Here is a 9,802-nt window from a genome sequence, read left to right on the forward strand (position 1 = left end):
AACATCAGCCATTAACTACAATGGGCTATATAACAGTAGTGTCCAAAATAAAATAAAAAACCAAAGATAAAACAGTCCATGTAACCCTCATCCACATAAGACGATATCAAAATAAATATCCCCTATCCAAGGAGTGGAAGTGTCCCAGATCCATAGTAATGCTGCCCAATCTTAACTCAATATGCATCCCTTCCATGGTGTCCATAAGTCCCCTCTTTGACAGTGAATCATCATTCTAATTGTAATCCCGATTGATATGTTGGATCGAATATACACTATGAGAGTCTCAATACCCAATACAATTGAGCCATCCCTAAAGATGAAATTGAGTGAGATCGTTAAATCCTTCTTTATTCCATTTGTCTAACCTACTTTGGGTTTCCGATTCAATAAATATCGAATCATTATTGTAAGTATCACTTTATTCAGTCCCATAGACCTAGCCGGTGAAATCCCGTTACTTCCCAGAAACCCATGTTTCTCATCACTTCAGATGCAGCAGGGAAAAATGCAAGAGGGACTCATGGAATCCTCTACAATGGCGCAAATTATTACCTGCAAGGGTGAGAACAGAAAAGAAAACTTATACATATATGAATTAAATTCTTCAGGTCGTATATTCTCATTTATGTAGTTAGTTACATCTAACCTGCTACGAACTACGTATCAACTGGTGTAGTATGGGAAGCAGGGCAGCCCATATCTATCCAACAAATCCAAGTGGCTCCTACTTAGGACAAAGAAGTACAAATCGAAATCACTCACACTTCTCTCTGTCATACTGATATTTATTTCTGGAAAGGAAAGGTACCACTCTCATCATCTCATTTTTCATTCATTTTATTGAAGGTTCAGTTTCATTATCTCATTTTTCATTCATTTTATTGAGGGTTCAACTCCATCTTTGCTTAATGTAATGTATTTAAACATTGCAGGATGGAGGAGCTTGGTTTCCAAGGATTCTGGGTCATGAAGGTGTAGGGTAAGTTCATTTTATATATGATCTTTCAATTACATAAGGGTAATTGAAGTGTATTTATAGATGTCTTATGTCTAAGTTGATACATGAAATTGAAAAGAAAAAGGTTTGATTTTTTTAATCCCTTCCCCTGTTTCCTAGTATTTTGATTGTTAAAATGAATATATCGTTTCTTCATCTACCCTGGTTTCAGTAAGTATTGATTAGCTTTATCATTATGACACATTATTCATCCAACGAGAATGTGTGGCTCACTCACACATTATTGTAGAAAGCGTCGGAAGTGAAGTTACAGAGTTGAAAGTAGGAGATCACGTGATTTTGACATACATGGCAGAATGCAAAGAATGTGAGCTTTGTCATCGAGGAAAGAAAAGAACAATGTCTGTCAAGTTTTCAGATTCAACTTCATGAACAAAGTTGCTTACACTCACAAAAAATGTCAATTCTCTGTCAACGGAAATCCCATCTATCATTTCTTTTGGTTGTCCATATTCAATGAATATACAATGGTGCACGTATCCTATGTAGCGAAAGTGAATCCTGAAGCTCCATTGGAAAAGATCTGTTTGCTTGGATGCAGCATTTTGGCAAGTAGTACAATCATATATTCTTCACTAAAATACACCTAGATCTGATATCCTTGCCCTGCAAAAATACACAAGTAAAATGGTTGATGCATCAAAAAATGGAGCCTAGTTTTTCATTTCCAGGATTAGGAGCTACCTCGAACGCTGGGAAGTTGAAGCCTAGTGATTTGGTATCAATCTTTGGATTGGGCACCACTAGCTTGGCTGTAAGTTGTCCCAAATATCTGAAGCAACAAATATACATACACATATTTACATAAATATTTTCTCTTGTGCAACAAAGAGTTGTTTGCATTCTATGCCTTTCTAATTACTATCTACTAGTGAATCCTGCATTGTTCAGGTTGCAAAAGGGGCTCAAATAGCTGGAGGTTCCAGAATCCTTGGAATTGACATTGACCCATGAAAGGAAGAAATATGTGGGTTGGAATTTGGAAACCACACACAGCAATAACCTCTATTACTTGAGTATATATAGAAACCATAATTCTTTGGGTTGATTCCCTTTAACATTTACACATGGGTATGGTTGTTCTGAAATTAATAGTTGTCATTTTATTTCCTAACAGCTAAACGATTTGGGGCCACCAAGTTTCTTAATCCATCTGGGGTCACAAAGTTTCTTAATCCATCCGATTTGGATAAACCCATTCAAGAGGTAATCTATGTTAACTAATCTTTCAGGATTGTTATTGTATAATATGTAATTGGTTTTACATTCCATTTTTAGGATTAATAAGTTACCGAGACACAAATGTCTCGTACCTAGATTGCACATGTATAAATAAGTAATTTTATCATTAATATGATGCTCTTTCATTGTGTTCTTTCATTGTGGAGTTTATTTGGGCTTGTACAATGGTACCAAAGCCCTGGTTGAGTTGTTTCTAAACTCCATGTACTTGAAGTCTAAGGCATACAGGAGAAAGAGAACGTGAAGACTGTGAAGATAGAGTGAAACAGAAGGTTAATCCAGTGGAGAAATGCAGTGGGATGCCCAAACTATTGACTCTTTGTAATTTTTACATCTTTCAGTGATAACGAAATACGATAGGAGAAATTCAGTGACATAACTTTTTTTTAACATATCCTTGGAAGTTAAAATACATGTTGGAGTTTTGAGTGCTTGTTGTTCTCAATAAAAATTGCCAAGACTAAGTCGAATGCCAATAATTGTTGGATTGTTTGTTAAAAGTATTAGTTCCATGCATCCAAGGGTCGCTTGTTGTTTTAATTTTGGGAGGCTTTATTTGCATTTATTGCATCAAACAGGAGTTTACTTCAGTGAAATTTTTGAAAAATAGTATTTGCATTTACTGCAGTAAACAAGAGTTTAATCACAGTATTTGCATTTACCACAGTAAACATGAGTTTAATGACAGTAAAATTTATGAAGGATAATAAGATACATTTACTGCAAATCAAATATATCTGAGTTTTCTACTGAAAGATTTATGAAGGATACAAAGTTTTAACTGAAGTATTTGTGAAGGATACTTAAAATGAAGGATATGAAGGATACAAAGTTTTTACTGAAGTATTTGTGAAAGATACTTAAAATGAAGGATATATATATTTGGTGGTTTGAATTAAATTTTTAATTGAAGAGTGGTCAATTTTCTAGTAAAATAAAAATTTTGGAGGCTAACAAGATTTGAACATAGATCTTTGCTAGGCTATTTTTGAAACTTACCATTAAACCACAAAGCCAACTTTGTTTGAAACAAGAGGAGAAACGAATTTATATCTTTTCAGAAGTATTGCATATATTTTGAATTTGAAAGGATTTGAAGAATACTTGGTTGCATAACAATTATGACTTCAATAGTTTCCATAGTTGGAGTTGTTCTTAATGGAAAGGAAAATTATCAAGAGTGGTTTAGAAAGCTTAAAAGTGCCCTTGTTTTTAATGATTTGTGGGAAGTTTTTCAAGGAAAGAAGGATAGTGATGGAAAAGAAATTGCACCAGAGCCACCTGATAATGAGAAGCAACATGCAATTTGGGAGACAAAAGACAACAAGGCATATGCATTAATAACTGCATCGGTGACAGAAGAGGTAAGAAGATATATCGTTTCATGTGGTAGTGCATTCGAAGCATTAAATAATTTGAAAGAATTATATGATTCATACTCAGAACATGAAATTATTCAATTATTGTTAAAGTTGTTTAATTTGGAGATGAAGGATAATGATCTTTGAAGAGTGCCTTTGAAATAAAAGCCATTTTTCATGATATAGAAGCCAATGGAATTAAAGTAGATTTACAACTTACAACTTTTATAAAAGTCCTTCACCCTATCTATTCACACTATTTGAAATCTCTCCAAGCTAGTGGGTAGTTAAAAGACATTACATTTGATAAACTAGTAAGAAAAATAGATGAGAGAGAAAAAGCCTTTGGGAAGAAAGAGGTTCCACCTAACTCTAATGTAGAAACTTTGTGCCTTGCACAAAAGGATCAGAAATCTCATGCTGAAACTTCTAGAGGTGATAAAAGTAGTAGAGGTCGTGGTAGGAGAAATTATAGAGGCAGGGGGGGCAAAAAATAATCACAGAGGCCGACAACAAAATGATAGACAACAAAGGAATTTTAATGAGAGACTAGCTATCAAATGTTTTAGATGTGGTAAAATTGGTCATACTGCTACTAACTATAAAATCCCTTGGGAGAAAATCAATGAAAGGAGAGAACAGTTGAATGAAAAGAAAGATCATCCTCCACCAGATAAGGGAAAATCATAAGAGTATGCACATTACATTGTTGCTCACTGTAATTTTAATATTAATGATGTTTTCAACACTACATTTTCTTCATGGTGAGATAGTTGGATTTTGGATTCAGGAGCCACTTGCCATATGAAATTTAGGCGATATTTTTTTGAAACATTCAATGATGATATTGATGGTGTTATTTACTTTGCTGACAAGTCTCAAATTAAACCATCTGGCATTGGGTCTATTCGTTTGAAGATACTAAATTTTGTAGATTATGTTCTACAGGATGTACCTTATATTCCACGGTTCAACAAAATTTGATTTCTTTATCCATATTCGACAGTAGGGGCATTCTATTCATATATTTGATGGAATCATCGAGATAAGAAGAGAATTTGATCATGCATTTGTTATGATTGGTGTGGAAAACGGTACGCTTTTAAAATTAAATGGTACTTCATCTACTAATTCTCGTGAAAGTTTTGTTCTTTTAGCGCAGAAAAGTGATATCATGTCTCCTAGCTTATTGTGGCAAGTTTAATTTGGTCACATAAAATTATGGCAGCATCAAAATTATGAAAAAACAAGGTATTAAAGGTCTTCTGACAATTCCAAGAAATATTACACCTTATGATGCTTGTATTATAGGAAAGCATTGTAAAAAACCTTTTCATATTTCTTCTTTCATATCTTCACGAAAACTAGGTCTCATCCATTCATATTTATGTGGACTAAGGTCTTGTTGCAACTGCAAATGGAAATAAATATGTGCTGGCATTTATTGATGATTACTCGAGAATGTTTTGGGTGTATTTGTTGAAGAATAAGTCACAAGTGTTTGAAGTTTTTAAAAATTTCCATTTGATGATTAAAAATGAAACTCAACAGAATATAGGAATTATTAGAACTAATAATGGTGGCGAGTACACTTCTCATGTTTTTGAACAATAGTTGAAGGAAAATGGAAGCAAACATCAGACTACCATACCGTATAATCCACAACAGAATGGCGTCTTAGAATGTATGAATCGAACTTTGCTTAATATGGTTAGAGCTATGATGTTCTTTAAGAATATTAAGTTGATGTTTTGGGGAGAAGCAGTCCTTTGTGCAGCTTATATTCACAATCGTTGTCCTTCTTCTGTCATCAATAACAAATCTCCTTATGAAATGTGGTATAACCGTCTTCCTGCTATTCAACATTTTAGAGTTTTTGGTTCTCTATGATATGCATTGATTCCTAAACATCAACGCAACAAGTTCGGTGCTAGAAGTCACAAATGTATTTTCTTTGGATATTCTACTACTTCCAAAGCTTATAGTTTGTATGATGAGGAGAACAAGAAGTTCATTCTTTCTCGAGATGTTGTTTTCCTTGAATCAAATAAAAATAATTGCATTGTTGATAGGAAACTGACTCATTCGGAAAAATTTCCATCTAAGAAGTTCTATTTTGAATCTGATAATGATGTTCCACACACTGAGGGGGATTCCCATTCTGGATCAGCCTATGGTTCTTCCATATTTGACTCATCAGAATGTTACTGCTGAAGAAAATTCGGAATGATAGTAATGTTTCTGCAGGACCAGAAATTGCTGTTGAAGAGGTTATTCTTGAGCCTGTTTTTCAAGATGAGCAACCATCACAACCACTTCAACAACCTTTACGAAGATCTATACATGCTCGAAAAGTTCCAAGCAAGTATGATGATTTTGAAACAAGAATGCCTTCTATAGGTGATTCAGGTAATTTTTCTCATGACTATGAATTCAATCGTTGTACAATTAGCGAACTTAATTGTTTTGAAGAATTCGCTAATTGTGATAAATGGAAGGATGCAATGCAAAAGGAATATGATGCACTTATTAAGAATGGAACTTGGAGGTTAGTGGATCCTCCTACAGGTGTCAAACCCATTGGTTGCAAATGGGTGTATAAGATCAAATACAAAGCAGATGGTTTGCTTGATAAATACAAGGCAAGACTTGTAGCAAAAGGCTATGCTCAGAAGGAAGGCATTGACTACACAGAGACATTTGCTCCTACAGCAAAATGGGGCACAATTAGAACTTTGTTTTCTCTTGCAGCTTGGAATAGCTAGAAGATACACCATATGGATGTTAAAACAATTTTTTTGAATGGTGATTTGAAGGAGGATGTTTATATGTTTCAACCTGAAGGTTTTCTATTAAAGGCAAAGAGAAAAAGCAATGAAAATTGGTTAAGGATTTGTATGGAATGAAACAAGCATCTCGTGCATGGTATGAAAAGTTAACTGAACATCTTCTCAAGTTGAATTATAAGTTATTTGATCTGGATGACGCAACTCTTTTTGTTAATAAAATTGGAAAGTCAGTTGTATATTTGGTTATGTATGTAGATGATTTGATGATCGCATGAGATAATGATGACTATATAGTGTCTGTTAAAAGAGAATTATTGAAAGTTTTTGACATGACATATTTGGGTTTATTACATTATTATTTAGGGATTGAAGTTGATCAGAAACCCAAATATATTTTCATTTCTCAAAAAAAGTATATTGGACAGCTATTGGACAAATTTGGGATGCAGGATTGTAATCTTGTCGCTACTCCTATGGAGCAGAATTTGAATCTTACTTCCACTGAAGGAAGTATGTTTGAAGATCCAACAAAGTACATGCAACTTGTTGGAAGTTTGAATTTTCTAACTACTACTTGACCTGACATAGCTTTTGTTGTAGAAATGAATTCTAGGTTCATGCATAAGCCATGTGAAGGTCATTGGAATGCAACAAAGCGAGTGCTCAAGTATTTGAAAGGCACTCGAACATATGGCATCAAATATTCCAAAGTTGCAGATTTCCATCTCACCGACTATTCAGATTCTAATTTTGATGGAGACAAAGAGAATAGAGTCCCTACTTATGATTATCTAATGATTCTTGGATTAGCAACCATTAGTTGGAGATCACGCAAACAATATGTTCCTGTTGATTCTACCACCGAAGCTAAATATGTTGCAGTAGCTCAAGCTACAAAAGAAATCATTTGGCTTCGCAAAATACTTGAAGACTTGTAGGAGAAACAAAAGGCTTCAACTCCACTACTCGTCGACAACTCTTCTGCAGTTCATTTGGCTAAGAATCCTAAGTTTTAAGATCGAAGCAAGCATATTAACACCAAATATCACTTGATTCGACATTATGTAGAGGACAAAGTTATTCATATGACACATTGTCCTACTTCAGAGTATATCACAGACATATTTACAAAGCCACTGGGACGTGAAAAGTTTGAAAAGTTCAAAATGTTACTCAGCATGTCAAATGTCCCTTCGAATTAAGGAGGGAATGTTAACTAATCCTTTGGTATTATTATTATATAATATGTAGTTAGTTTTACACTCTGTTTTTACGGTTAATAAGTTACCGAGACACAACTATCTTGTACCTAGATTGCACATGTATAAATAAGTAATTTTATCATTAATATGATGCTCTTTCATTGTGCTCTTTCATTGTGGAGTTTATTTGGGCTTGTACAATCTGGATTCTGTAAAGTCTCCAACACTAGTTATTTTCAGTCTATAAGGCTGGATTTAAGGGCATGAAGATTACTGACGCTAATAACATGTTGGGGATTTAGTGAATACTGCAGTTGTTACAAGTGTGGCAATCTTAGTGAGACTTGTGTTTGTTGATGTAAAACAATAGATGATGATTCCTTCATTAAAAATATGGCCCTACCTCTTTTTCTCACTAAATAAAATGCATTGTTGACAGCAGGTGATTACAGAGATCACTGAAGGAGGAGTAGATTCAAGCTACGAATGTGTTGGAAGAGTCGAATTTATGCTCTATGCACTTCAATGCTCTCACTCGGTTTTATTTTTGGTATCCTAAATGATTTGTCAAGTTTCGTATGTTAATTGCAATTTTTTCAATGATCCAACTAGGTGTGTACAAGAACATAAAAGACTAATTAGGTTTAGCTTCCTCTTTGATAACAATTTTGTTGGAAATTTTTTGAGATTTGCATTGCAGGTATGGGGAAAACAGTGATATTGGGTTTAGATGAGCTTGATAAGAAGATGTGTTTCAGTCTATTGAAGCTTCATGATGGGCGAAAGCTCAAACTTGTACCCTTTGGACTATTCAATATTTCTAATATACACAAACTGGTAGATAAATACATGAACAACTTAACTTCTCAATCTTCCTGCTCTCTAATATCTTCTAAATTGAACAAATACATAGGAGAATGAATTGAGAACAAATTTGGTAATGATTGCAGGAATTTGATCTAGACAAATACATAATCCAAAGAATGGCATTCTCAGATATTAATGCTGCCATGGAGTTTCTTTTAGCTGGGAAGTGCTTAAGGTGTGTCTTTATATGGATCCTGATTGATAGGATAAAACAGAGGACAACACAGATTTTATGTTATTGTGGGTTGCAAATATAATGATTGATAGGATGAAACAAAGGACAAAACAGATTTTATATTATTGTGGATTGCAAAGATACATATGGAGCATCTTCTCACAAAGATCGGTAGCATTATTGTGATGGTATATAAGCTTATGGATTATCTAGATCTTTTTGGAGGGCTTGATTAAAAATTATTTTCCATGTTGGTGACCTCATAGAATTTGCCCAGTGAATTTACAGCCATACAAGTAAACGCAAAGCAGTTTATCATATCATAATTAAAGCATCTTTATATTCCAATATAAGAAAAGATTTCCTGATCATTAAATATTAATTATCATTTCAATTTTTATTAATGTTTATATATGTTTTGAATATAACTTACAATTATTTTTATTTAATTAAACATAAAAAAATTAATATCCCAAATTGCAGATTAGTTAAAATTAATGAATTACAAACTCCAATAAGATCTAAATTTACTATTAACAAAAACTATGTTTTCCATGTTAGTAAAAGAACAATGTTTCATCATCAAAACATACAATATATTTTAATACATTTTCACTTTAAATATATTTTCACAAATAGTTTGCTAGTGAAGTGAATTTACAGATGTATCACTAAACTCAATTATCATTAAATATTTTTTTATTAATGCTAATTATTTATAGATTTTAGTTTTAGAGAAATATTTAAAATTGTTTTTATTTATTTAAAAATAAATAGGTTATTTTTTCTAGACTTAGAAGCATTTTGTAGGTGTGAAAATTTAAGCATTATAAATGATTGTCGAATTTTCCAAATAATTAATTATCCTTCTATAACAATTATAACTATCTTCATTATTAATTTAACAACTGAATTATGATGTTTTTTCTTATATCTCATTTCACTTATATTTATGATATTGATAAATATAAATTTGAAGAAAATGAGGAATGCCATTTTTTTTACTGTCATTGGTACTCTTTTTGTAAACTAGCAATTTCCCCAAAAAGGTGCAGAGAGACGCAGATAAGAATGTTAAGTTGAATGTAATGCCCTACTTGATCCTATCAGGCTAATTTTGATCAATGTTTAATTAATCTACAGAT

General features: G+C 33.0%; 1 pseudogene; it reads left to right on the forward strand.

Annotated features, from left to right (window-relative positions):
• Positions 1–523: 523 nt before the first annotated feature.
• Positions 524–8,739, forward strand: LOC149232676 (alcohol dehydrogenase class-3-like; annotated as a pseudogene).
• Positions 8,740–9,802: the final 1,063 nt, after the last annotated feature.

Source organism: Pinus tabuliformis, chromosome J (assembly GCF_031772625.1).
Source record: "Pinus tabuliformis cultivar Carrire ecotype Pingquan chromosome J, CPIR1, whole genome shotgun sequence".
Taxonomy (NCBI): domain Eukaryota; kingdom Viridiplantae; phylum Streptophyta; class Pinopsida; order Pinales; family Pinaceae; genus Pinus; species Pinus tabuliformis.